Below are 26,652 nucleotides of genomic sequence, written 5' to 3'. Positions count from 1 at the left end.
GTGATATGGTCTGGCCTGGCCTTACCCATTTCCACTTCCCAGCTGGACAGCATGATTGTCATGGGGTGCAGGATAGGGAGAAGACCACTTACTCAGCCTGGCACAACTGTTAAGTGAATGCACCACTAACAAAAGTTCCCTAGTATCAGCAGCCTAAAAATACTTTTTACATTAAATCAATAACAGAAACACTTAAGGTAAAGCATTATTTTAAAGTCATTAGTGGGAATGATTCAGAGTAAGCAGATTCAGGGTGTGGATGTGAGCTCAGAATGGCTTCTCTGGTGTGAGATCTGTGATTCCATCTGACAGCTGCCCAGTACTTTCTAACCACTTTTCCTTTCTTGGCACAGTATTGCCTTGTGGGTTGAGCGTGTCCTCCCAAAAGATATGTTGAAGTCCTAACCCCAAGAACCTCAGAATGTGACCTTATTTGGAAATAGGGTCATTGCAGATGCAGTTAGTTAGGATGAGGTCATTTGGGTGGACCCTTATCTACCATGACCAGTGCCCTTATAAGAAGAGGGAAGACGATATGAAGACAGACACCTAGGGAGAATACCATGTGAAGACACCAGAACACACAGACACAGAGGGAAAACAGCCATGTGAAGATGGAAGCAGAGGTCAGAGTGACACTGCCACAAGCCACAGAACACCTGGGGTTACCAGAATTTGGGAGAACCAAGGAAGGAGATTTCAGAGAGAAGATGCCCCAGCTAATAGCCTGATTCTGGGCTTCCAACCTCCAGAACTATGAGAGATAAAAAAATTTCTGTTGTTTTAAGCCACCCAGCATGTAGTACTTTGTTAAGGCAGCCCTAGGGAACTGATAAACTGTGGTGTGCATGTTTTGTCAGTGCTGGTTCACTCTGCCTTCATGGTTCCCCTGCCTGTTCCCCAACCTGGGATGCCATCCTGGCTCCCATGTCCTCTTCTGGACTGCAGGGTCATGTCATGCATGGTCATGGTGGGTCAGTGGCTTTGGGAAGCAGGCACATCTTATAGACTTAGAGTTTTAAAAAACAGCCTTTTGGTATTGCCCACAATTTCTTATACTTATCAGCATCTTGTATGTTAGAGAGGAAAGTATCTTTCATGCTCACTGTAAAAATACAGCTGTTTCCTAGGCACTGTTAAAGAACTTGCCAGGCCTGACTCTGACTCTGTGACAGAAATGGCAGGAGTATGAGGCTGGTGCCCTGGATACTAAGTGCTATCCTTGGGCAAGTAGACTGAACAGTGTGACAGTGGCATGTGACTGCCTCTCTGGACCCTGTCCCACATCCTTCCTGATTCAAGGCCTTCCTGCAGGCTGCTCCCTCTGCTGGGGATTGCCTAACCTGGCTCTTGGTCCCACTGAATGGCCTAACCAAAGTGTCACCTTCCATGTAAGGGAGTTCAATAGTCCCCCTCCCTATTCAGATCCTTCCCAGCCCATTCTTTGTTTCCTTCCTAACCGTTATTATGATTTGTCACTGTTTTATTTGTTTATTTACTCATTTGTTTATGGCCATGGTGAGCTCTTTGAGTATAAGGTATCCAGGTTTACCCCCACAGTATCTCTCCTACTAGGCACCAGTCCCCAACACATAGCAATGCTTAAAAGTCCCACTGAATGCATTCCTACTTAAAAGGCTCAGTGATGTGCATGTGAACACCCTGGACACCATCCAAGACTTTTTTATTTTTATTGTATTAAAACCACTAGACTTTCATACCTGCAGCCAACAGGCCCCCCAGGCTTAATGATAAGCTGTAGCCTGAGGTTCCTGTCCGTTGGTGGTTCTTCATCTTCACCTTTCTGACCCTCATCCTCAACCATGCTGTATGCTCTCCATGGGCCACCAGTGTAGACTTGGGCTCTGGGGACCGGTGCTTCTTCAGGAGGCTCCTGTGTGCATTACCAAACATCTAACTGCACACACACACACTCAGGAAAGACACAGACAGGGCCCGTCAGGGCAGGAGAGACACTTAGGATCATCCAGGGTACCTGTAGTGACCTCTTTACTGTCTTGCTGCTTCTTCCCTGGCCCCAACAGTCTATTCTCCTTGCAGTAGCTAGAGGAATCTATTAAAATGAAAGTTGGCCCATGTCACTCCGCTGCATAGAATGACCCATGACTCTCCTGACCACCAAGAATGACAGCCCAGGGCCTGACTAGCAGGGCCTTTGGGGTCTGGCCCCAACTGCCCCTGTGTTTCATCTCCCATGCTCTCCTCTTCACTCATGCTGTCCCTTTACTCATGCTGCCCTCTGGGCATGCCATGTGCACTTCTACAGTGGGGCCTCTGCCAGAGACACTTTCTACCCAGATAAATGCGTGTCTGTCTCCTCCAGCTCTTTAACATCTTAGTTCAAATGTCACTTTCTCAGTGGACCCACATGGGCTATCCTGCTTTTGGAGTAATTAAATTTTTTATCGCGAGGTAGTTGTAGATTAACATGTAGTTATAAGAAATAATGCAGGCCCATTTCTTGGGCCCCTTAACCCAGTTTCCTACTGTAGCAACATCTTGCAAACCTGTAGTACAATAGCACAACCAGGGCATTGAAGTCAAGATACAAAATATGACGCAGTTTACAGTTGATACAGTCAAGATACACAACATCTCCATCCCCGCAAGACCACTCATACTGCTCTTTTATAACCACATACCCTTCACTCTGGCCCTGCCCTCTCCATAACCCTGGCAACCACTCACCTGTGCTCCATTTCTATAATTTTGTCATTTCAAGGATGTTGTATAAATGGAATCATATAAGGGTGGACTTATACCATACTCTAAGTATGGGATAGACCTTTTTTTTTTTTTTTTACTGAGAATAATTCTCTGGAGATTCCTCCAGGTTGTGAATGTATCAATAGTTCGTTCATTTTCATTGCTGAGTGGTAAGTATTCCATGGGAAAGAGGTGCCAGTTTGTAGGATCATTCACCCCATGAAGGACAGCTGGGCTGTTTCCAATTTGGGGCTATTACAAATAGAGCTGCTGCTCTGGAAATTCATGTTTAGGTTTTTGTGTGAGCATACGTTTTCATTTCTCTAAGATAAACACCTAAGAGTACAACTGCCAGGTTGCCTGTTTTTGCATGTTTAATATTTTAAGAAATTCAGGCCATTCTATTTTGAACTGTAAACTACCCCCACACATCCAGAAACACCCAACATCTTTTACCCTGCTCTACTTTTATATCTCCACAGCATTTCACCTTCTCCTATACTATATGATGAGCTTGTTTATTTATTAGGTATATTGTGTTTGATCTGTCCTCCTGATCCACCCCCACTGTCATTCTGGGTAAGAGCAGGCATAGAAGCACTGATGCTGGCAACAGATCTGATGTCAAGCCTATGACTGACATCCTTCATCAGGGGAAAATTTGCTGGGATTCTGAGGGCACACAAAGGCCCATGTGCCCAGGAACTGCGTAATGTGGTTGTGATGACAAGATGGAACCCATGCGCGGATTCCCCAGATAAAGCAGTCTACTAGGCTTACCACCAAGTCACATAGAGCTCAAAAGCCAAATCAGTGCTATCCCCAAATAAAACTTACTGCTCAGGAAAATTTTAAGTCAGAAAACTGTGATTTATGACTTAGCCAAGCAGAGCCTCAGTCCATGCAGGGCCCCTGCCCCTAGCAGTGCTTCAAGGCACACCTCCACCCCACCAGTCCCAAGAGATGGAGTCATTCTGCAAATGAGCAGAAAGAATTCTAGTTAGAAGAATTCAGAGATCCCTAGAGGCAGGAGAATTAAGGCAAGACTATATTTCATGTGGAAAAGTGAAAACCAAATAAACAAAGCTGCCTGTCGTGGCAACCGGCCAGCTCAGCTGTTAAGTGAACAGCAAAAACATCCCTCTGCTCTGTGGAAGCCCCTGGAAGAAATCCAGAATCTTGTGTACTTGACCTGACTGGGGGCTTGTCATTATTATCATTACCACAAATTCATCTATTTCTTAGTACACTGGTTTCTTTCAGTTTGAACACTTGCTTGACATTTGTACTGATTAGGTGAATGCTAGAACAAATAATTAAATAAGTTTGTAACATAATGCTTTGGCTTGATCCAAAGTGGAAATGTTTATAGTGTTCCCATTAACACCAGATGATGTCAGCGTGACTATTGTGCTGCTTTTTCAAAAACACACAGGGCTGAAAAAAGCCTGCACAGACAATCCAAAATGAGTCAAGGCTCTAAAAAGACTTTTCTCCATAAACACCCTCCTCTGTGATTTGGCCCTAGCAGCAAAAGCCATGAGGATGTTGGGAGTACAGTGGCTCTGAATTGGGAATTCACGTGTCTCGTCATCTGAAGCATCATCCAGAGAGATGACGGGTGTGTCACTATGTACAACTGCTGCCTGTGTCCCCTCCGAGCCTGGCCCTGTGCAATATGACATCTCTGTGCTTTGATTCCTGTGACTCCAGTTCCCCCTTTTCTTCCTAAGCCTTTTTTCTCCTCCACTTCATCCTTCCTCTTCTTCCCTCTCCTTCCCCACCCTAAGCTAAACCAACTAAACGAACCAAGTAACTCAACTAGACCTCACCCCAGAGCATCAGCATTTGTAATGGAGGTACAGCTGTAGCCTCAGTGCCATAAACCGCCATCCTCTCCCAGGAACCACAATTCCCTACCCCCAGCCCTGGACAACCAGAAGGAGGAGAGGGTATCTAGGCCCAGGGAGTAACCGGTGCCACTGTTCCTCTCCAAGCAGAGACCAGCCTGCCCCTGCCTAGATCTGCTGCCTACAAGCCCCCTGTGGACCTTGTCCCAGCCACCTGCACTTCCTCAATGCCCCAGAGTACCATGGGAACCATAGGAGATAATCACTGTGGTCTCCTCACAGTGTTCTGGGGTGGAGGGTGGGGTCTGAAGAAGGAGGCTTTGTTGCAGGCTTAACATGATAGATAGCTGGGGAAGATTATTATCAACTTGTGGGAGAAAAGCAGAACCTATTTCTAGAGCCCTCAATGACTAAACTAGAAATGCTCAGTAAGCACTACAGGCCAGGACAAGCAGGTACCTCCCCAGACCTGCATCCTTAGGTCAAGGAACCATAGTAGGGACCATTGTCCCCAGAATCAGAGGCCCCAGGGCCTGGATCCATAGGCCAGGCCATACTGCGCTAACTTCATGGGGGCTCCTGTATTATTCTGCGCAAGCTGCCATAACAGAGGACGATAGCCTGGGTGTCTTAAACAACAGAAATTTATTTTTTCACAGTTCTGGAGATTAGAAGTCTAAGATCAAGGACTGACATGGCCAGTTTCTGGTGAGGACTTTCTTCTGGCTTGCAGACAGCTATCTTCTCACTATGTCCTCAAATAGCTTTTCCTCCATGTGTATTCTCAGAGAGAGAGAGCTCTCTGGTGTCTATTTATTTATATATTTATTTATTGAGAGAGCAAACATGCATGCTCATGGGGGAGGGGCAGAGGGCAAGGGAGACTCTCAAGCAGGCTCCAGGCTCGAACCCCACATGGGGCTCAATCTCATGACCACAATCCGAGACAAAATCAGGAGTTGGATGCTCAACTGACAGAGCTACCCAGATGCCCTTCTGGTGTCTCTTCACATAAGGGCAACAATTCTATGGAATCAGGGCCTCACCCTAATGGCCTCATGTAACATTACTTACTTCCTTATAGGCCCCATCTCCACATACAGTCACATGGGAGGTTAGAGAGAGCTGGACAGGAAGAAGGAATAGGCCATGATACATCATATATACCCCACTAGCCTGCATATGAGAAGGCCAGGCGTTGTCTCCCCATTTCCCTCACCCACGCAGTGGGGAGAATACAGTGAATGCTGTGTACCTGCTGGGTTGTCTGGCACTTGGATGAGCTCACGTATGTGGAGTCTTGAGAAGTGGAGGGAAAAGCTCTCAGGAGGCAGAGGCAGGAGGAGATTAATGGTGCCACCGGAAGCTAGCCCCTGAGTTGGCAGCCCTAGGCTGCCATCTCTCTCTGGCATTATGCCTCTCTAGTATCTGTTTCTAAGCCACCATGTGTCCGTTTACCAAAATTAAGGACCTGCTGCCCTTGCAGCTGTTGAATGAAGTGCAATCCAGAATGTGGCCTGGAGTGCAGGGCAGCTTGCACTGCATGAACCTAATAGCTGCATGGATCAGAAAGAGCTGTCTGCCTCAGGAAAGAGGGTGTGTGTGTGTGTGTGTGTGTGTGTGTTTGTGTTAGAGATGAGGGTCATTGCCATGAGTTCTAGAAATTGGCTATGATTCTGGGAGGCCAGAAACATGGCCCATGCTGACTATATGATTCAGCACATTGGTCCCCCTGTTCCCAAAAGCCTGTAGTCCTGGCCTAGCACAAGGCCCTTAAGAGCCAAGTAGGGATGACATGCACTGTGGCAGATGTCTGAGCAGTGTATCCCCAGAGAACAAAGCCCTCTGTAGAAGTATGTACGTGAGTATGTGTGGAGGAGGGTTAGCTGGTGTATAACACTGATCCCCACTCTGTCCTGCTCCCCCTGGGTAGAAATAACCCAAAAAGAAGTTGAAGCAGAGACTTATGACCCTCACATGGGGTGGGTAAGGCAGCTTGGCCCTTCTGCAGCCAACACTCCTAGCTGGGTAGCTGGGGAGGTAGACATCTGCTTCTACCCTTAGCAGAAGAGGCAAGAGGACTCAAGCTTTTAGAAAAGATAACAATATTTATTTTTTTAAATTTTTATTTATTTATGATAGTCACGGGGCGGGGGCAGAGACATAGGCAGAGGGAGAAGCAGGCTCCATGCACCGGGAGCCCGACGTGGGATTCGATCCTGGGTCTCCAGGATCGCGCCCTGGGCCAAAGGCAGGCGCTAAACCACTGCGCCACCCAGGGATCCCAAGATAACAATATTTAAAAAGAAGATTAAAATACTTAACTGGCATCCACAAATAGGTGTTAGGATTCTCCCATATAGTGTTGACAGTCAGTCCTAATTTTAGTTATATGATGTAAGCTAGCCCCCAGTTACCTGAGTTGGTCCTGGAATATGCTATCCACAACAGGACACCTATGTGACAGGTTTCTGGAGTCCCCGGGTTGTGTTAGGCCAGTATAGCACTAGAGATACAACAAACCAGACTGTCCCATCCCATGGAGCTTGCCCTTAAAGTGGGAGGAGACAGGCAATGAGTGACTAATAGAGTAAATCAGTAAATTTCACTGTGTGCCAAAAGTCAGGTAGGTGCCACAGAAAAAGAACAGTTAGAAAAATAAAAAGAAGAGAGGTGGGCAGGTGGAGCAGGTTATACTTATGGTCAGAGAAAGGCCTCCAGGGAAGGTGACATTTGAGAAAAGACAGAACAGGAGTGAACCAAGTGGATATGTGGAGGAAGAGCCTTCCAACCAGGAAGAAGAACCAGTGCAAAGGCCCTGAGGCAAAGAAGATAAACAGAGTTCATGGATAAATTTTACATGGAGCCAATATGGAAGAGTAGAAAGAGGATGCATGTCAATGTAAATCAGGGCCTTCCTCCATGTGAAGTTCAAAAAGTCCCCTCACCTCCTGATTCTATAAGCCACAGGCCTTCACAGTCCATGAGGCTGGCACCTCATGAAGAAACATTTTATCTCACTGAGCACATCCCACTCAGTCACTGGATTTGATTCCAGATTTCTAATTCCAGTCCTTAGGACTCCATTTCCCAGTGGCTCCTTGCCTCACCTTCCCCTGTGGTAGGTGAGCTTCCCTTGAGTCTGCTTTACCTTTTACTCCCCTGTTCATGGTTCACACTATTCTAGGTACACTTTGCTTGGCTGCCTCCAACCCCACCCTCGAAGGGGTCTCCCAACTCAGTCCAGATCCTGGAAACTTTTACTTCAGAATCTAGAAAACACACTCCCACCCCCAGGTTTACCTGGACCCAGAGTCAGGGTCAGGACCAGTTAGCCCTCACATGGCATCAGATGAAATGATTCATTAGATCTTTCCTTGATCCTAAGAGAAATCTCAAAAAATGTAATACCTCCTCACTGCCTTAGAAGCCAATGCAATGGACACATTTTACCCTTTCTGCAAAACAGTCACAATTACAATACTATGGAATCTTAATACGATTGCATTGCTCTTTGGGAACATGTATTGGCCCCTTCGACAGACACAAAGATAGAGACCCGAGGAAAGACCTTGAAATGTACCTGCTTGCAGAAGCATATGCTTTCAGCTTGTTTTTTTCATTTTTGCTTTTGTTATTTGACTTGTTGTCACTAAAGTAGAATGAAGACCTCAGTTCTGCCCCTCCTGAGCAGCCACATCTAGCAAAATTCATTTCTGATTGAGAGATGCTGTTTTCTCTCAACAAGTTTTCTCCCCAGAGTAACTCTTGTTCACCACTACCAAAACCCTCTGAGGTACACTTCATCCTACTCCTTGTATTCTCATCTGGGCTTCCTGCCTCCACAGACTCTCCCACCAATTAATCTGTACTCTCCCTGAGAGAAGGAGCAGAATACCATAAACCTCTGCAGGTATTCTCTTGGGCACTGAGGAGCCATAACCTACCAGGCCCTCAGCAGATCTGCTGAAGTAGCTCTGAACTGCTTCTGAGGTTCTTGTCAGAATAGCCCAAATGTTTCATCACTTCTAGGGGCCTGAATTCTCAGGCTCCATGGATAAATGTCTTCATGCCCCACAGCAAAGTTGTACAGAGTAAAATTCTTTTTTTTTTCAGAGTAAAATTCTTTATGTGAGATTTGTACAGACATCTAGCTATGCTATAAAAGCAACATCTGCAAAATCTCCATGGCTTAAAAGGGCAATGTTTTATTTCTTACTCATACTCCAAGTCCACCATGGGCAGCTGGTGACTCTCCTTCACTCTGTGTCACTCACTCAAGAATGCAGGCTGATAGTCTCCCCAGTGGGGAATATTGCTGTTGTTGTGATGGAGTGTATTAGTTCCCTATTGCTCCTATAACCAATTACTGCAAATTTAAGTGGCTTAAAATAACACAAATATACTTAGTTATGGAAGTCCAAGTCCAGAATGGATTAAATCAAGGTGTTAGCAGGGCTCCTTTTCTTCTGGAGGCTCTGGGGAGAATCTCCTTCCTTTTCTACCTTCTAAAGGCCACCTGCATTCCTTGGCTCATGGCCCTTTTTCCATCTTCCATCAGAGCAGAGTAGCATCTTCAAATCTCTCTCTCTTCCTTTGTTATTTCTGCTACCATTGTCACATCTTCTCTCTGACTTTTCTTTTTTTTTTTTTTAAGATTTTATTATTTAATCATGAGAGACATGGAGAGAGAGAGGCAGAGACACAGGCCAAGAGAGAAGCAGGCTTCCTGCAAGGAGCCTGATGTGGGACTTGATCCCAGATCCTGGGATCACGCCCTGGGCCAAAGGCAGACACTCAGCTGCTGAGCCACCCAGATGTCTCTCTCTGACTCTCCTGCCTACCTCTTCTGAGGATCCTTGTGATTACAATGGGCCCCCCTAGAGGATCCAGGATAATCTCTTTATCTCAAGACCCTAACTTAATCACATTTGCAGTATCCTCTCTGTCACAAGCAGCATATTCACAGGTTCCAGGCGTTTAGATGTGGACATCTTTGGGGACCATTATTCAGCTTACCATATAGAGTGACAGTGTCCAGTCATACACAAGAATATATGCCTAGAAGCATTCACACTTCACACTTTTCCTTGGTCTGTCAAGTCACATGGCCACACCTAACTTATGAAGCAGAGAGTAAAATCTTTCATATATAGGGAATGAAGAGAATAAGAAGAAGCACCTTCAGTTCTTCTGCAGGAGTAGGATGAAGAAAATGCAAAAGGCCTTCAGTACTATGACAGCAACAAAATAAATCTAGATGAACTAAGAATCATACATTTCTATTTGGTGAATGAGTTGTAGATACAGGGAGGCCCTGATGAACAGGATTTTAGGTGGAGATGAGCCCCTCATCATTAAGCCAACCTAGCCTGGTACAGATAGATAGAACAGGTCTGCTATAGAAGAAAACATTGTGGCTGGGAGGCAGCCAAGCATAAAATGACAGTTAAGTTACAATTAGATAACAGAAAACAAATATAAACTCACAAAATCAAGAAGCTGAGCAAGTCAAAAGCAGAATAAATATAAAGAAAATCAGGGATCCCTGGGTGGCGCAGCGGTTTGGCACCTGCCTTTGGCCCAGGGCGTGATCCTGGAGACCCGGGATCGAATCCCACGTCGGGCTCCCGGTGCATGGAGCCTGCTTCTCCCTCTGCCTGTGTCTCTGCCCCTCTCTCTCTCTCTCTCTCTCTCTCTCTCTCTGTGTGTGACTATCATAAATAAATAAAAATTAAAAAAAAAAGAATCACATTCAGGCACTTTGTATCAAAATGCTGCAATAAAGTTAAAGAAAAATCTTAAAAGAAGCAAGAGGAAAAAGACACATTATATACATACAAAATTAAAGCTGACATCTGATCAGAAACAATGAAGGCCAGAAGACAATGGAACAAAACCTTTTAAGTGCTGTAAGAAAAACACCTGCAATTTAGGATCCATAAACTACCAAAATACCTTTTAAAAACTAAGGCAACATAATGCATTTTTAGATAAACAAAGGCTGAGAATCATCTCTATCAAATTCACACTATAAGAAATGTAAAGAAGGCCCTTTATATTGATAGAAAATGATATTATTGAGTAAGTCAATAAGAGAGAAAACACAAATTTCAAACATCAGGATTAAGAGAGGGTTTCACTAGCAATCCTGCAGACATAAATTATTAATAAAGGTTAATAGTTTTTGAACAATTTTATGCTAAAAAATAATAACAAGTTATATAAAATAAATTCCTTGTAAAACAGTATTTGTCAAAACTGACTCAGGAAGAAATAGAAAATCTGAAGATCTTGTTGATTTTTAAAATTGAATGTGCATCTAAGACCCTTTTGTGATTGAAACCTTTTTCTGTCACAGATGGTTTCATTGGTAAATTCCATCAAATTTGCAAGGAAGAAATTATACAAATTGTACACAGACTGTTTTAGGGAATAGAGGAGGAAACCATTTCCCAATTTTTAAATTTTTTGGCTAGCCCAACCCTAATACCAAAAGCATACAAAGACATTACCAGAAGAGAAAACCACAGACCAATAACCTTCATGAACACAGACACAAACATCCTTAACAAAATATTAGCAAGTTTAGCCCAGCATTCTTTTTAAAAAGGATAATACAACATGACCAAAACCTGGGAATTTTTCCCAGGAATGTAAGATTGTTTTAGTTTTTAATATCAATCAATATAATTCATCACATTGTCAGAATAAAAGAAAAATCATATTACCATCTCAATAGATACAGGGAAAGCATTTTACAAAATTCAGCAGTTCTTCATGATAAAAACTCTCTGTACACTAGGAATAACAAAGTAACTTCTGAAAGAGAAAGAAGAAAGAAAGAAAGAAAGAAAGAAAGAAAGAAAGAAAGAAAGAAAGAAAGAAAGAAAGAAAGAGCAAGCTTACCTGATAGGAACTTCCAAAAAGCTATCTCTAACAACATACATAATAATGAAATACTGAAAGTTTCACCTTAAAATGAAGAGCAAAGTAAGACTGTCTACTCTCACTACTTCTATTCAACATTGTACTGGATATCACTATTCACTGGGACATTAGGGGTGGAAAAAGGCATAAAGATTGGGAAGAAATAATTAAACCTGTCTAGAACTAATAAGTGAATTTAGTAAGTTCTCAGAATACAAAATCGACATTCAAATATAAATTGTATTTCTATGCACTTATTGCAAAAAGTAAAAATTAAATTTATATATACCATTTCACAAAAAGGATCAGAGGGAACACGTTGGTGAATTGAAATCTTGTTTATGATAGGTATAATGCACAGTCTGAAAACAAAGAAAGCAATTCCATTAGAAAAGAATGAAACAAATACAAAGGAACAAGGACACAAAAGACTTGTATGCTGAAAACTACAAAACATTGCTGAAAGTAGACCTAAGTAAGTAGAAAGACATCCCATTTTCATGGATTAGAAGACTTACTATTGCTACATTGTACCCAAAAGCAATATGTAGAGTTAATGCAATCCCTATACAAATCCCAATGGCATTTTTTTTCAGAAATAGAAGAAAGCCTAAAATTTTCAATAGAATCTTAAGAGATTCCAATTGCCAAAATAAATTTGAAAAGAACAAAATTGAAGGACTCCCATTTCTTGATTTCAAATGAATAAACATTTCTCCAACAAAGGTAAACAAATGGACAAAAAGCACATAAAAAGATGCTCAAAATAATTAGTCACTGGAGAAATGAAAATCAAAATTAGAAGAAGCTATCACTTCACTCACTAAGATAGCTATAATAATTACCAAAAAAAACAGCAATAGAAAATAAACTCTGTTGGAGGGCATATGGAAAACCCGGAATTGTCATTTATTGCTGGTGGAAATATAAATTGTGTAGCCACTATGGAAAACAGTTTGATGATTCTTGAAAAAATTAAACATAGAATTACCAAATGATTCAGCAATTCTACTTCTAGGCATATACCAAAAAGAATTGGAAAAAAAGTATTCAAAAATTTGTACATGAGTGTTCATAGCAGCACTATTCATGATAGCCTAAAGTTGATGAAACCCAAATGTCCATCAATTGATGGATGGATAAACAAAATGTGGTTTATGGAATATTATTCAGCCATAGACAGCACTGAAATACACATGCTACAACATGTATGAACCTGAAAAACATGATGCTAAGTGAGAAGACAGATACAAAAGGTCACATATTACATAATTCCATTGATAGAAAATATCCAGAATAGGTAAATCCATAGATAAGGAAAGCAGTTTAGTGGTTGCCAGGGGCTGGGGAGAACAAGAAATAATACTGCCAATGGATACGGTTTTGGATGGGGCATCATGGAAATGTTCTAAAATTAGTGGTGATGGTTGCACACAATTGTGAGTATACTAGAAACCACTGAACTGTAAAATTTTTAAAGGTTTTTATTGTATGTAAGTTATGTCTGAGTTTTTAAAATTCCGTGTGAAATAGAACTGCCCGCCAAAAAAATAAATACTACTGCTATACACCTATTAGAATGGCTAAAACCCAGAACACTGACAACACCAAATGCTGGCAAGGATGAGGGGCCACAGGAACTATCATTCATTGCTGGTGGGAATGCAAAACAGTACAATTACTTTGGAAGACAGTTTGACAGTTTCTTACAAAACTAAACATGCTATATGATCCAGTGATCAAGCTCTTTGGTATTTACCCAAAGCTGTTGAAAACTTACATCCACACAAAAACCTGCACAGACATGTTTATAGCAGCTTTATTTATAATCGCCAAAACTTGGAAGCAACCAAGATGCCCTTCAGTAGGTGAATAAATAAATAAATTGTGGTATATCCAGCAAATGCAATATTATTTATTACTAAAATGAAATGAGCAGGGGAAAAATGAGTGGTTAAGCCATAGAAAGAAATGGAGGAAACTTAAATGCATATTACTGAGTGACAGAATCTAAAAGACTGTGTGTAATTCCAAACATGTGACGTTCTAGAAAATGCAAAACTATGGAGACAGCGAAAAAAAACAGTGGTTGCCAGGGGTTGGCAAGGGAGAAGAGATGAATAGGCAGAGCACAGAGGATTTGTATGGCACTTGAAAATACTCTGTGCAATACCACAGTGGTGGATACACGTCATTGTACATTTATACAGGCCCTAACCTTATACTCAAAATCATTGGTTCAGGATGGGTAATAAATCTAAATAGAAAAGGGGGAAAAAAGGGGGGGGGGACTAATGATTTTAAAAGAGAGCATAGAGGGATGCCTGGGTGGCTCAGTGGTTGCGTGTCTGCTTTTGGCTCAGGGCATGATCCTGGAGTCCAGGGATCGAGTCCCACATCAAGCTCCCCATGAGGAGCCCGCTTCTCCTTCTACCTATGTCTCTGCCTCTTTCTGTGTCTCTCATGAATAAATAAATAAAATTGTAAAAAAAAAAAAAAAAACAGCATAGGAAAATATCCTCATGACCTTGAGGTCATCAAAGATTTCTTAGAATACAAAAATACTGGGATCCCTGGGTGGCGCAGCGGTTTGGCGCCTGCCTTTGGCCCAGGGCGCGATCCTGGAGACCCGGGATCGAATCCCACGTCGGGCTCCCGGTGCATGGAGCCTGCTTCTCCCTCTGCCTGTGTCTCTGCCCCTCTCTCTCTCTCTCTCTCTCTGTATGACTATTGTAAATAAATAAATAAAAATTAAAAAAAAAAAGAATACAAAAATACTAACTGTACAAGAAAAATAGTGATCAAAGAAGGGCATCAAAATTAAGACTCAAGGGTGCCTCAGTGGCTCAATCAGTTAAGCACCTACCTTTGGCTCAGGTTATGATCTCAGGGTCCTAGGATGAAGTCCCACATTGGGCTCCCTGCTGAGCAGAGAACCTTCTTCTCCCTCTCCCTCTTCTGTTCCCCCTGCTTATGCTTGCTCTCTCAAATAAATAAATAAATAAATAAATAAATAAATAAATAAATAAATAAAATCTTTGTAAAAAAACTAAAACTCAGCTCATCAAAAGATACCACTCAGAGAATGAAAAGAATGCAGAGACCTGATGATCATACAGCTGCAGGCTCCAGGAACTCTTACTGGCATCTCAACCTCCTCTTCCAAAGGCTTGGACCATGTTACAAGACTGTGTCAATTCCTACCCATCTTTTCTTACTTAGATTGACAGACTGACAATTTGTAAAGGACATGTCTGGCCCTAACCCGTTCAAGAGCTTTCCTGTCTAACATTAGTTTCAAGGGTACAACATAGCGATCCAACATCTCTATACATTATGCTGTGCTCACCACCAGTGTAGCTACCATCTGTCACCATACAACGCTATTACAATACCATTGACTACATTCCCTATGCTGTATATATATATATTACATCTTCTTTACCCATTCATCTATTGATGGACACTTGGGTACCTTCCATATCTTGGCTATTATAAATAATGCTGCAATAGTAAACATAGGGTGCAAATATTTTATCAAATTAGTGTATTTGTTTTCTTTGGGTAAATACCCAGTAGTGGACTTACTAGATTGTATGATGTTTCTATTTTTTTAAGATTTATTTATTTTATTTATTTATGATAGACATAGAGAGAGAGAGGCAGAGACACAGGAGGAGGGAGAAGCAGGCTCCATGCTGGGAGCCCTGGGGATGTTTCTATTTTTAATTTTTGGGGAACCTCCATATTGTTTTCCACAGTGGCTGCACCAATTTACATTCTCACCGGCAGTGTTTGAGGGTTCCTTTTTCTCCACATCCTTGCCCACCCTTGTTATTTATTGTCTTTTTTGATTCCAGCCATTCTCAACTTTCTTTTTAATATTCAATTGGTAGCTGCTCTGCAGCTTTTTGATTGACTGTTTGTTTTGAGCTTTCTAATCCTTGTTTCATTTTGAAATACCAAAGCCATTGCTAACTAAATGAGACAAACTATGAGGAGCATTTGCAAGGGATGGGGTATCCAGAGGGCTCATTAAAAGTCATGCCGATAGTCCGCCTGGTTTCTGTCCTGATTCCTACACAGGTGAAGGGATGTGCTGGACAGGGAAGGAAAGGAAGCCAGGAAGAGGCTGACAAACGGTAAAAAAAAAAAAAAAGAAAAAGAAAAGAAAAGAAAAAAGACAGGACTGAGGTGTGAAGAAGCCCAGGAGGCAAGAGAGCTGGAGCAACAATTGGCAAAACACAATGGTGAAGTGTTAGTATTTCAGTGGTGGGGCAGGTATGCGTGCCAGGGCTCGGGGTGCATACTTTCAGTGTTTCAAAGTCATTTGGCTAGCCTGTTTATTTTCCTTTCAACCATAAGTCTTCCGTAAGTTGATTCCATGATGGTAGAATGATGTGTTACATGCCAAAGAGGCAAATCAAGGCACCACCATTTGAGATATCTCTAAGGACAAGAAAGCTTCTCCCCACTTCCCCTTGATAATATCACTCCCCTTCTCAAATCCTAACGTTCCCCAATAAACCACAGTGCAGGAAACACAGCATGGATACAGTCAGAGTAACATATATTTATAACCTCACAAATTACCCCAGGAGACAATGGGCCAGACTTTGCATATGCACAATAAGAAGAGGAATCTGCTTATTTGAGTTTTGTCACATCTAGCTATTACTGGAGATTACTGCCTCATTATCTTACAATTCCTACAAGGTAGAATGTGGTGGAGCCCGTTCTGAGTCATTTCCAAAAGTGCTTTTAAGGGAAGTTCTGCAAATAATACAGTTTCTTAAACGGAGAAAGTTTTGACAATAATTTCTTTTTTTCAAGTCATACCAAATAACATATTACTTTTTGAATTAGAAACAGAACGGGACACCTGGGTGGCTCAGCAGTTGAGCATCAGCCTTCGGCTCAGGCTCAGGGCGTGATCCCAGGATCCGGGATTGGGTCCCACATCGGGCTCCCTGCGTGGAGCCTACTTCTCCTTCTGCCTGTGTCTCTGCCTTTCTCTCTGTGTCTCTCATGAATAAATAAATCTTTAAAAAAAGAAAGAAAGGAAGGAAGGAAGAAAGAAAAGGAAGGAAGGAAGGAAGGAAGGAAGGAAGGAAGGAAGGAAGGAGGGAAGGAGGGAAGGAAGGGAAGAAGAAAGAAGAAAGAAAGAAAGAAAGAAAGAAAGAAAGAAAGAAAGAAAGAAAGAAAGAAAGAAAGAAAGAAAGAGATAGAACCAGAGCAGCCCAGTTGGCTCAGCAGTTTAGTGCTGCCTTCAGCCCAGGACTTAATCCTGGAGACCTGGGACCGAGTCCCATGTCAGGCTCCCTGCATGGAGCCTGCTTCTCCCTCTTCTCCCTTTAAAAAAAAAAAAAAAAAGAAAGAAAGAAAGAAGGAAGGAAAGAAAGAAAGAAAGAAAGAAAGAAAGAAAGAAAGAAAGAAAGAAAGAAACAGATAGAACCAGATTTTTTAAAAAGATTTATTTCTTTATTTGAGAAGGAGAGAGAGTGGGAGGGAGGGGCAGAGAGAGAGTTTTAAGTAAACTCTGAGCTGAGCACAGAGCCTATCTTAGGGCTCAACATCACGACACTGAGATCACAACCTAAGCCAAAAAATAGCAAGACATTCAACTGACTCTGCCATCCAGGCACCCCCAAACCAGAATTTTTTAAAGTGAACGGACTGTGGACTGTATAATAGATATTTAGAACAGCAGTAAAGGAGGCTAAAATGGATAAGTTTCATTTAGTAAGCAGCTGATACTCAATCATGCCTGTAATTTGAAAGGTGGCATTTTGGATCCATGATAAAATTTTCTTCGTTGACGTGATCCAGCAGTTACTATCCCACTGGGGGTTTTAGGATGACTAAAACTTTTTTAGTTTTTTTTAAAGTTTTTAAAGTTTAAAGTTTTTAAGTTTTTTAAAAAAATAAAAATAAAAAATAAAATAAATAAAAATAAAGTTTTTAAGTTTTTAAAGTTTTTAAAGTTTTTAGTTTTTTTTTACTTTTTTTTTTAAGATTACTTATTTGAGAGAGAGAGAGAGAGCACACAGAATGCAGGGGAGAGGCAGAGAGAGAGGAAGAGAAAGGGAGAGAAATAGACCTCTGCTGAGTACAGAGCCCCACGCAGGGTACAGTCCCACATCCCTGAGATCATGACCTGAGCCAAAACTCAAGAGTCAAACACTCAACCAACTGAGCCACTTAGACACCCCTAGGATGGTGTTTTTAAAAAGTTATTATTTTTTTAATAAACTTTCAATTCTAGAACAGTTTTAGATTTACAGGAAAATTGCAAAGATAAAGAATTGCCATATAATCCCATACACACGCTGCTCATTTGATTATTAACTTCTTATATTAATATGGTATATTTCCTAGAATTAATGAACCAATACTGATACATTACTATTAATTAAAGCCCATACGTTCTTCAGATTTCCTTAGTCTTTACTTAATGTCCCTTTTCTGTTCTAGGATCCCATTTCAGATGCCATATTACATTTAGTCATCATGTCTCCTTACGTTCCTCTTGGCTGTAATGATTCCACAGGCTTTCCTGTTTTTGATGACCCTGACAGTTTTGAAGAGCACTGGTAAATTCTTTTGCAGAATGTCACTCAACTGGGATTTGTTGGAGATTTTTCTCCTAACCGGACTGAGCTTATTGGATTTTGGAAGGAAGACCACAGAGGTAAAGTACTATTCTCATTATGTCTCATCAGGAGTGTCTGTTATCAACATGACTCACCACTGTGGGTGCTAATAAGGATAATGCTTTACCTTGCTGGGGAAGCAGGGAGCTCCCTGAAATCTAGGCCAGAACTCCAAGCTCCCTGGTATGTGTAGGAGAGGCTGTAGGGAGAGGGGGCCTGAGCTCCAAACTCCATGACAGAATTTAAAAAGCAGAGAAACCTAACAAGGCAGGCACCTGTGCCTCCCAAGAAGCCCCAGTGATTTACTCTGCTGAGTGACAAGATTGCTGCCAAGGTGGGAGAAGGTGTCCTGTGTCCCAGCGCCACCTGGATGCCCAGGAAGGGTTTTGACTGTGCAGAGAAGCCCAGTGACTGGGGGTGGGTGGGGTTGAGGGATGGAGCAGGGGGAGGGGGACTGGTTCAGGTGAGAGTAATTTATGAATGTGGCTATTTCCTTAGCAGGAAGAGGCTATATTTAAAATGCAAGTCCATTTAAAGGAGCATCCTAAGTAAATCAAGGCACAGACATTACAGATATGGCACAGATCGGTCTGGTAGGAGAAAGGTACCTGAGGTTTGAATCCGTGGGTTGGAAGCTGCAGAGCATGGGGCACCCAGGTTCCCCAAGGGGGAAAGGGTTCAGCACAGCTCATGGAAGGCAGGGCTCTGGAAGGCAGGAGCTAGCCAGGTCTGTAGAGTGCACTAGATGTCAGCCATGCTTCCTTACCAATCTCCGCTGTGCTGTGGTGGTGCAGGGTTAGGATTTCCACTCATCTGCCCTTGCTCACACTCAAGGACTCTGCCTGGCATGCAGGCCAGAATTCTCTCAGGCTCTGGGTTTCCACATGTGTTCCTGCATGGAAAGTCCCCAGGCTGTTCCAGGATGTCCTCTGCAGTGTCTCATCCTGTTCTCCCAATCACAGCTGCAGGCAACCTGTGCCACATCCCTCCTGCCTGAGTCACTGCCCCAGGCTACAGGCTGCCTTTCCTCCAGCGTGACCTAGGGACCACTGATGCCAGGATTCCACTGTCCATTCCATCCTGTGGCTTATACCTTTATTCTTCAAAAATACCACGGATTTATTTTTACTGCCTACATGAAATGGCTATTATCCAAGGAAAATTTTCCATACTTAAGTTATCCCCTTTCCTTTCCTACCTCCCACGTAAGACCTAGCCTGCCCCATCTCTACTGGGCCCCCCTCCCGATTACAATATTTGTATACTTCTTTTTCCCTAGTTTTCCTGGACAACTGTAACACCATTTTGGTCTAAAGGCTAGCCTGTCTTTTTTGGGTTGGTCCATGTACTCTCCAACCACCAGTCAGCACTTCTGACCTTCTCTTTTTTGCTTATTACTGTCTTCTCTCCTTGGCCACTTTACCAACCCTCTTATGGCAGGAGGCTTCCGACCCCATAATGAATGGATGAATGAATGAAAAATGAACAAGCACAACGATGCCAAATGTCTAAATCAAGTGATTTTCAATTTGTTGAATTGACCAGAAATTTTGAGACCAGATGGATCTTATTTATCTTAAATAATTGGCAGGACCCTGAAATCATATCATATTGTATTTCAAGTTTAAAATACTATAATACAGAATTTGAGGCTATGTTTTGTGCCAATTACTAGATTCTGGAGTAGGAAAAAGAATGCCAATGGTTTTAGAAAATTTATGGGAGGAAAACTTAAAATTAAAAACATTCTCAAAAATTAAAAAAAAAAAAAAAGTTAGGGTAGCCCCGGTGGCTCAGTGGTTTAGCGCCGCCTTCAGCCCAGGACGTGATCCTAGAGACCCAGGATTGAGTCACGCATCGGGTTCCCTGCACGGAGCCTGCTCCTCCCTCTGCCTGTGTCTCTGCCTCTCTCTCCCCCTGTGTCTCTCATGAATAAATAAATAAAATCTTTAAAAAATTTTTAAAACATCTCATGTACTATAAAAAAATTTCTTCATGGCCGTTGGCATTTTACCCAGATATGATGGTAATACTGCCCCGAATCCCCACAGCATAACTTAGGTCAGGGGATATTTATTCTGAGCACTTTTAAGAAGTATTCTATAAAGATGGGGTGCCCATTTTGTATCAGGCAAGAGTCATTTGCCCCTGTGAAAAGGAAATATTTCCTGCTTTACTCACTTTTCCTGGCTCTACTGGGGCCAGATAGCTCAGTGTCAGGCTCCCTGCCCTCAAGGATCTCAGCCTGGTGACTGCGTCAGGCAACAAACATGGAGCCTGTGCACTGTGGACTTGGGGGAATTCTGGAGCAGGGAAGAGACAGAGAAGCTTTCTGGGGGAGGTAACTACTAAGCTCAGTGCTGAGGGAGAAGGGAATTCTCCAAGTGACAGCCGACAGGCAATGAGCTTGCCACGTTGTGGGAAACGAATGTTGCTTTGAACACAACTAATTTGAAAGTTGCTTTAAGTTCTTATTTTAAAGAATTTAAATTACTATGTACTCTTCCCCCTGAATTCCAGAACTTCAGAGTAAAAAACAGAAGTTCCCCTTCTTTGTAACTCCTACCCCGAATCCACTCCCTTCTCCAAAGGAGACTCTTCTCTCCTCGGCATGAATCCTTTCACATCCTTTCTTATGGATGTTTTTGTTACTATAAAAATTGGGTTCACCTATGATTTGGGGATTTTTTAAAATTCACTTAGCAATATGCCACTCATGGTTTTAATGTCTAAATCTGACTTTTTGTATAATAGTGTGTTTTTCCTATTAAATTAGAGAAAAAAGATAAAGAAGGAGAATAAATAAAAAAGCTTCTTATAATTAATGATGGACCTTGCCGGAGGCCTAGGAAATCAGCATTCTGAGAGAGAGTGTCCACAGTATGCAGCCCACTTTCTCTGAGGAGGTCCCTGGCTGGGGGCAGTGCTGCTACAAGGGCTTGCGTTTGTGCTTCCAGAACCATCGTGTATACATTCCATCCCTAGAGTGTCCTGTCTCTCTGTTCTTCTAATGGCCAGGTTTGCCTCTGAGGCCGAGCCAAAGCTCATGGCCCCTGCCACACCAGAAGCCAAGAGATGGCAGCATCAAATTTGAGGGAAAATGGTGACGAGTGGCACAAATACATAGGTTATTGTTTCTTTGCAAAACCTTCCTGACAGGCAAGCCAAGAGTTTAGGGGGAATAGTGCTAATGTGTACTTTTGGGACATCTAAGTTTTCAAGGTCTGATATTGTCTCCAAAGGGACTTTTTCTTTGAAAAGACCAGAAACTCTGTCATCTTTATCTCTGGTTAGCAGCTTCCTCCCCAGTTGTTATTAGGGGAGTTATCAGTCACTAAGGCCTTAGTTAGATCTCAGAAAAAAGCCCTTGCAGTCATCCCTATCACAAAGCCCAGGCCATGCCATTCTGCATTCACGCTGGAAAGATCCAAGGCCCTGGGTCCCCCTGGGGTTGGTGGAGGTGACTCATCTGTCTGACCCTGAGTGGAAGAGTGGCGTGTTTGGTGCACACTGTGTGCCTGTCAGCAGTCAGTATCCTGTTGGCCAGGAAAGCACTACCTCTTCCCAGGAAAGGCTTTGTCTGCTGCAGAAACACAAGCACCAGTGGACAGGGGCCACTGAGTCCTAGAAGGAAACCTGGCTGACTTCTGGGCTTCTGGGTTTACAGTGGGAAGAAAGATGCCCCATTTTCACACCCAACCCTGCCACCAAAGCATATAGACAGCTTGCCCCTTTTCGATTTTTAAGTATTTGATGGCCCGTTATTACAGGGAAACAAACAATGGTAGCATACCCAATAGATACCGAGGAAGGCATAGAACAGCAATGATTTTGAAGAGGCCCAGTGGGTTGTTTCTCAGCTTGTTCCTTCGACAGAGCTCATTCATCAGAGTCCTCTCCTGTCTACCCCCTGGCCTCTCTTCCCTTGGCCTCAGTCACAGATTGCTTACTTATTTAGCGAGTTATTTACTCCTTCTCTCGCACCATAAAAAATAAAAAAAGGTAAAAAACAGCTGATAGGGCAGCCCGGGTGGCTCAGCAGTTTAGCGCCGCCTTCAGCCCAGGTGTGATCCTGGAGACCTGGGATCGAGTCCCACGTCGGGCTCCCTGCATGGAGCCTGCTTCTCCCTCTGCCTGTGTGTGTGTGTGTGTGTGTGTGTGTGTGTGTGTGTGTGTGTCTGTGTCTCTCGTGAATAAATAAATAAAATCTTAAAAAAAAAAAAGAAGAAGAACCAGCTGATAAAAATACACCGAACAGAAGATGGAATAAGTGACCAAGATAAGCAATGAAGAAGACAAGGAAAATAGTTGATAGAGCCAGCAATAAGATGAACACATGGAAATGTCTAGCATATGAGGTTGTTCAGTTATGACAAGTGGGCTGCAAATATTGAATCTAAGAGTTCTAGAAGGGAAAGAAAAGAGAAAAAATAAAAAATGAATTTTAAAATTTTTTTAAAAGAACAGAGAAAAAGAGAATCAGAAGGAGTATACTGATGACTTAGGAAAAGGTCTGTCTTTCTAAAGCAGAGCCCAGAGGGAGGTAAGTGAGTGATGATCACAGTTCACACTTGTTGGCATGTGGGCCAAGAACGGTGTTTATTTTATTTTATATAAATTTATTTTTTATTGGTGTTCAATTTGCCAACATATAGAATAACACCCAGTGCTCATCCCATCAAGCACCCCCCCCAGTGCCTACCACCCAGCCACCCCCACCCCCAGCCTGTCTCCCAGAGTTAGGAGTCTCCCATTAGGAACAGTGTTTATTTTTTTTAATTTTTATTTATTTATGATAGTCACAGAGAGAGAAAGAGAGAGAGGCAGAGACATAGGCAGAGGGAGAAGCAGGCTCCATGCACCGGGAGCCTGATGTGGGATTCGATCCCGGGTCTCCAGGATCACGCCCTGGGCCAAAGGCAGGCGCCAAACCGCTGCGCCACCCAGGGATCCCCTAGGAACAGTGTTTAAATGCTCTTCTGACATTTCCTCATCCCATCCTGGCAGTCATGTGGAGCAGATACTATCATTATGCTCATTTTACAAATTAGGAAACTGACAGTTTGAGAGTTAGTTCCCAATTTGCCCAAAACCAGAGAGTTGGTCAGTCACAGAAATGAGATTCAAACCCAGGCTGTTGGGGTCCCTGCAGTGGGTGCCACACTAGGAATTTCACACAGCAGGGCAGTGGGGGGCCCTCAGGGTGTACTTCTGCATCACATGCAGTAGCGATTTTTGTAGGGCTGTGTCTCTGGGCAGTAGATCAACCAGTATTTTCTCAAACCGTAGCTAGTCATTCCAATGCAAGAGACCCTCCACGCTGATGTCTCTGGTCCCCACTGCAGCCTACACCAGGAACTACTCTTACGGCACTCTCCGACCCCAGAGTACTCAAGGCCTCACATGCTTCTTCCAATGTGTCCTTTGTGAAATGCTTTAGGATCTGGGTATCCTGTCTATTCAAGACTGCATGCCACCCAGGCAGCGGTCCTCAGACTGCCAGCGTCCACAGTGCCAAGCTAAGGCAGACCACCAATTTTAGGTTAAAAATTTACTTAAATTTTTAGTATTAAAAACATCATGGTCATCATCTTCCTTTTTTTTTTTTTAAGAAGGCCCCATGCCCAATGTGGAGCCCAGTCCAAGGCTTGAACTCATAACCCTGATATCAAGACCTGAGCTGAGCCCAAGAATCGTACACTTAACCAACTTAGCCACGTGCCCCAAAACATCATATTCTTTTAAAAAGCATTTTATTCCGCAGCCCGGATGGCTCAGCAGGCAGCCGGGGTGGCTCAGCGGTATAGCGCCGCCTTCAGCCCAGGGCCTGATCCTAGAGTCCCGGGATCGAATCCCATGTCGGGCTCCCTGCAGGGAACCTGCTTCTCCCTCTGCCTGTGCCTCTGCCTCTCTCTGTGTGTGTGTGTCTCATGAATAAATAAATAAAATATTTTTTAAAATAAATAAAAAGCATTTTATTATAGAGAAATTCAAACACATATGAAAGCAGAATAGTATAATGAACCTCCGTGTACCCATCACTCAGCTTCGACAATTATTGACTCCTGGCCAATCTTGTTTCAGCACTACTCCGATCCACTTCCTCTCTCCCATATTGTCCTGCCGCAAATCCCAGAGATCATATCATTCTGCCTATAAATATTTCAGTATGTGTCTCTAAAAGATACGAATCCTTTCTTTTAACATTACCAGACCATTATCACAGCTAACAGTATTCATAAGAGTTCCTAAATATCATCACATACCAAATTTCCAATTGTCTCAAAAATGTTTTAAGTCTTTTTTGTCTGAATCAGTATCCAAATGAGGCCTACACATTTCCTATCATCAGAGAGAACATTGTTTTAAATAACAGTTATCATTTCATGCATTTGGAAGAGGACATCATTCTAATCTCTTCCCAAGGTACCTGTCCTATTTGGTCAGGTTCTTCACTCCATCCATTTCCTTTGTTATCCTTTTTACTAGGTTAAATTATAGGTCACTGGAAGCAGCATCCAGAGTGTGATGTCTTTTTCCAATGGCCATGAATTCAGAAATAAAAGATTTCTCACTGAAAACACTTTTGGCCCAATTATAAAACAAAATTCAAAATCCAGATGAATGTATGCTTTAACTTGGGAGACAGGAGCAAAATGGGTCCCTCTCATCCACATGCGCTCTAGAGAGCATTTTCCAACATTATAAGAGGTTCTAATCTATGTGCAGTAATAGATTGTTCTCCTCTTAAAGTGAAGACAAGTATCAGACAGATACTGAGAAAGAGTCAAACTCCATTCAGAACAGATTGAACCTCAGTTTAGTTTTATGAAAACAATCTGATTTTTCAGCTAGTGCTTTCTTTTTTTAAAGGGCTGAGAGTATCCTTTGGATACTACAGGCCAATGCCAGAATTGACAAGGTATCTGAGACAAATCACCTGTGGACATCCCATGATGGGCAAAGTCAAGTTCTCATCCAAAGTTGAGGAAAGACCCTCTGCCAGTGGAGGGGAAAGCAGAGTGGTGGGGATCAGACCACTGGAAAGGGCAGTTAGGAGGACACTGAAAATGTCCAGGCAGGAGGTGATGTGTTCCTGAAGTTGGGTAGGAACAGGACCAGAAAGAAGAGGGGAGGAATCTCCAGGGCTAGAATGCTGTGTGAAAAGGAATCCTAAACACACACACACACACTCCCCATGGCCCTGCAAAGAGCCAGATGATCTGTGGATTATAAAAGATACCCCAGGGGCACTTGGTGGCTGAGTAGGTTAAGCATCTGCCTTTGGCTCAGGTCATGATACCAGAGTCCTGGGATCCAGCCGTGCATCTGGCTCCCTGCTCAGTGGGGAGCCTGCTTCTCCCTCTGCATTTGTGCCATGAGTGCACTTTCTCTCCCCTTCTCAAATAAATAAATAAATAAATCTTAAAAAAAAAACAAAACACCTCATGTGAAATATCCACTTTGTAATTAGAGCTATAAGGGTTCTCCGCACTGGCTACACATTAGAATCAGAATCACCTGGGGAGGGACGCCTGGGTGGCTCAACGGTTGAGCATCTGCCTTTGGCTCAGGGCGTGATCCTGGAATCCCAGGATCGAGTCCCACATCGGGCTGCCTGCATGAAGCCTGCTTCTCCCTCTGCCTGTGTCTTTGCCTCTCTCTCTGTATCTCTCGTGAATAAATAAATAATCTTAAAAAAAAATCACCTGGGGAGTTTGAAAATATTGTGTTCAGACCCCAGCTCAAGCCAGTTGAATCAGAATCTCTGGGTATTTTTATACCTCGCCCTACCTTCCCACCCACCCCACCCTACCCCAAAACGGAGGGGATGCTGATGGGTAGCCAAGGCTGAGACCTCTGGGCCAGGAATGGACAACAAGGACTATTTTACCTGCCTGGACTCCTTGTTGGAAGGGTTCACAGCTTGAAGCTTAGTTTGGCTCAGCTTGGACCCCTGTTGCTCAGGGTGAACTGACCTGATCTTTGGAACTCAGCCCTGTGCTCAGGGCCTGGCAAGGAAAGCCTGGCAGGGGAACAGGAAAGAAGGGAGCCAAGTGTCCGGCACATATGCTTCCCTGAGCCTGTGGAAGATGGTGGTTCTCACACTTCTGCATGTCATATTCACACTGGGCTATTTGTCAAATGCAGATGCCTGGGTCCCACTCCCTGCTAGGGTCAGAAGTCTAGCGTGTGGTCCAGGAATCTGCTTTTTAATGGGCCCCAGGTGACCATGACAGAGGTTTCATAGCACACATGTGTGCATGTGCACATACCCCAGAAGCCCTGAGGCCTGCAGGAGCACCAGTCTGTGGGCCCCCATGATGGACATGCAGGGGGCAGGGATTCTCTTTCATCCTGGACCCTGGCCCAGGAGAGGCTCAACAGTTAGGGCTGAGGTAGCGCCCAGCAGTAAGTCTTAGAAATGATTAGAGCTTCCATTTCTAGAAATGGCTAAAATTGGATAGTGGGACACTATCCACCTGGGGGCC

General features: G+C 43.2%; 1 protein-coding gene across 1 annotated transcript in view; it reads right to left on the bottom strand.

Moving 5' to 3' along the window:
* The window catches only part of ZNF396 (zinc finger protein 396), a 77,052-nt gene extending 58,161 nt beyond the window's left edge, over positions 1-18,891 (bottom strand). Inside the window, exon 1 of the mRNA XM_055323939.1 lies at positions 18,769-18,891. The gene's annotated coding sequence lies outside the window, so the exon portion shown is untranslated. The remainder of the gene's footprint in view (positions 1-18,768) is intronic.
* Positions 18,892-26,652: the final 7,761 nt, after the last annotated feature.

The sequence above is a fragment of the Nyctereutes procyonoides genome, unplaced genomic scaffold (assembly GCF_905146905.1).
Source record: "Nyctereutes procyonoides isolate TBG_1078 unplaced genomic scaffold, NYPRO_anot_genome, whole genome shotgun sequence".
Taxonomy (NCBI): Eukaryota; Metazoa; Chordata; class Mammalia; order Carnivora; family Canidae; genus Nyctereutes; species Nyctereutes procyonoides.
This window is presented reverse-complemented; position numbering and strand designations above follow the sequence as displayed.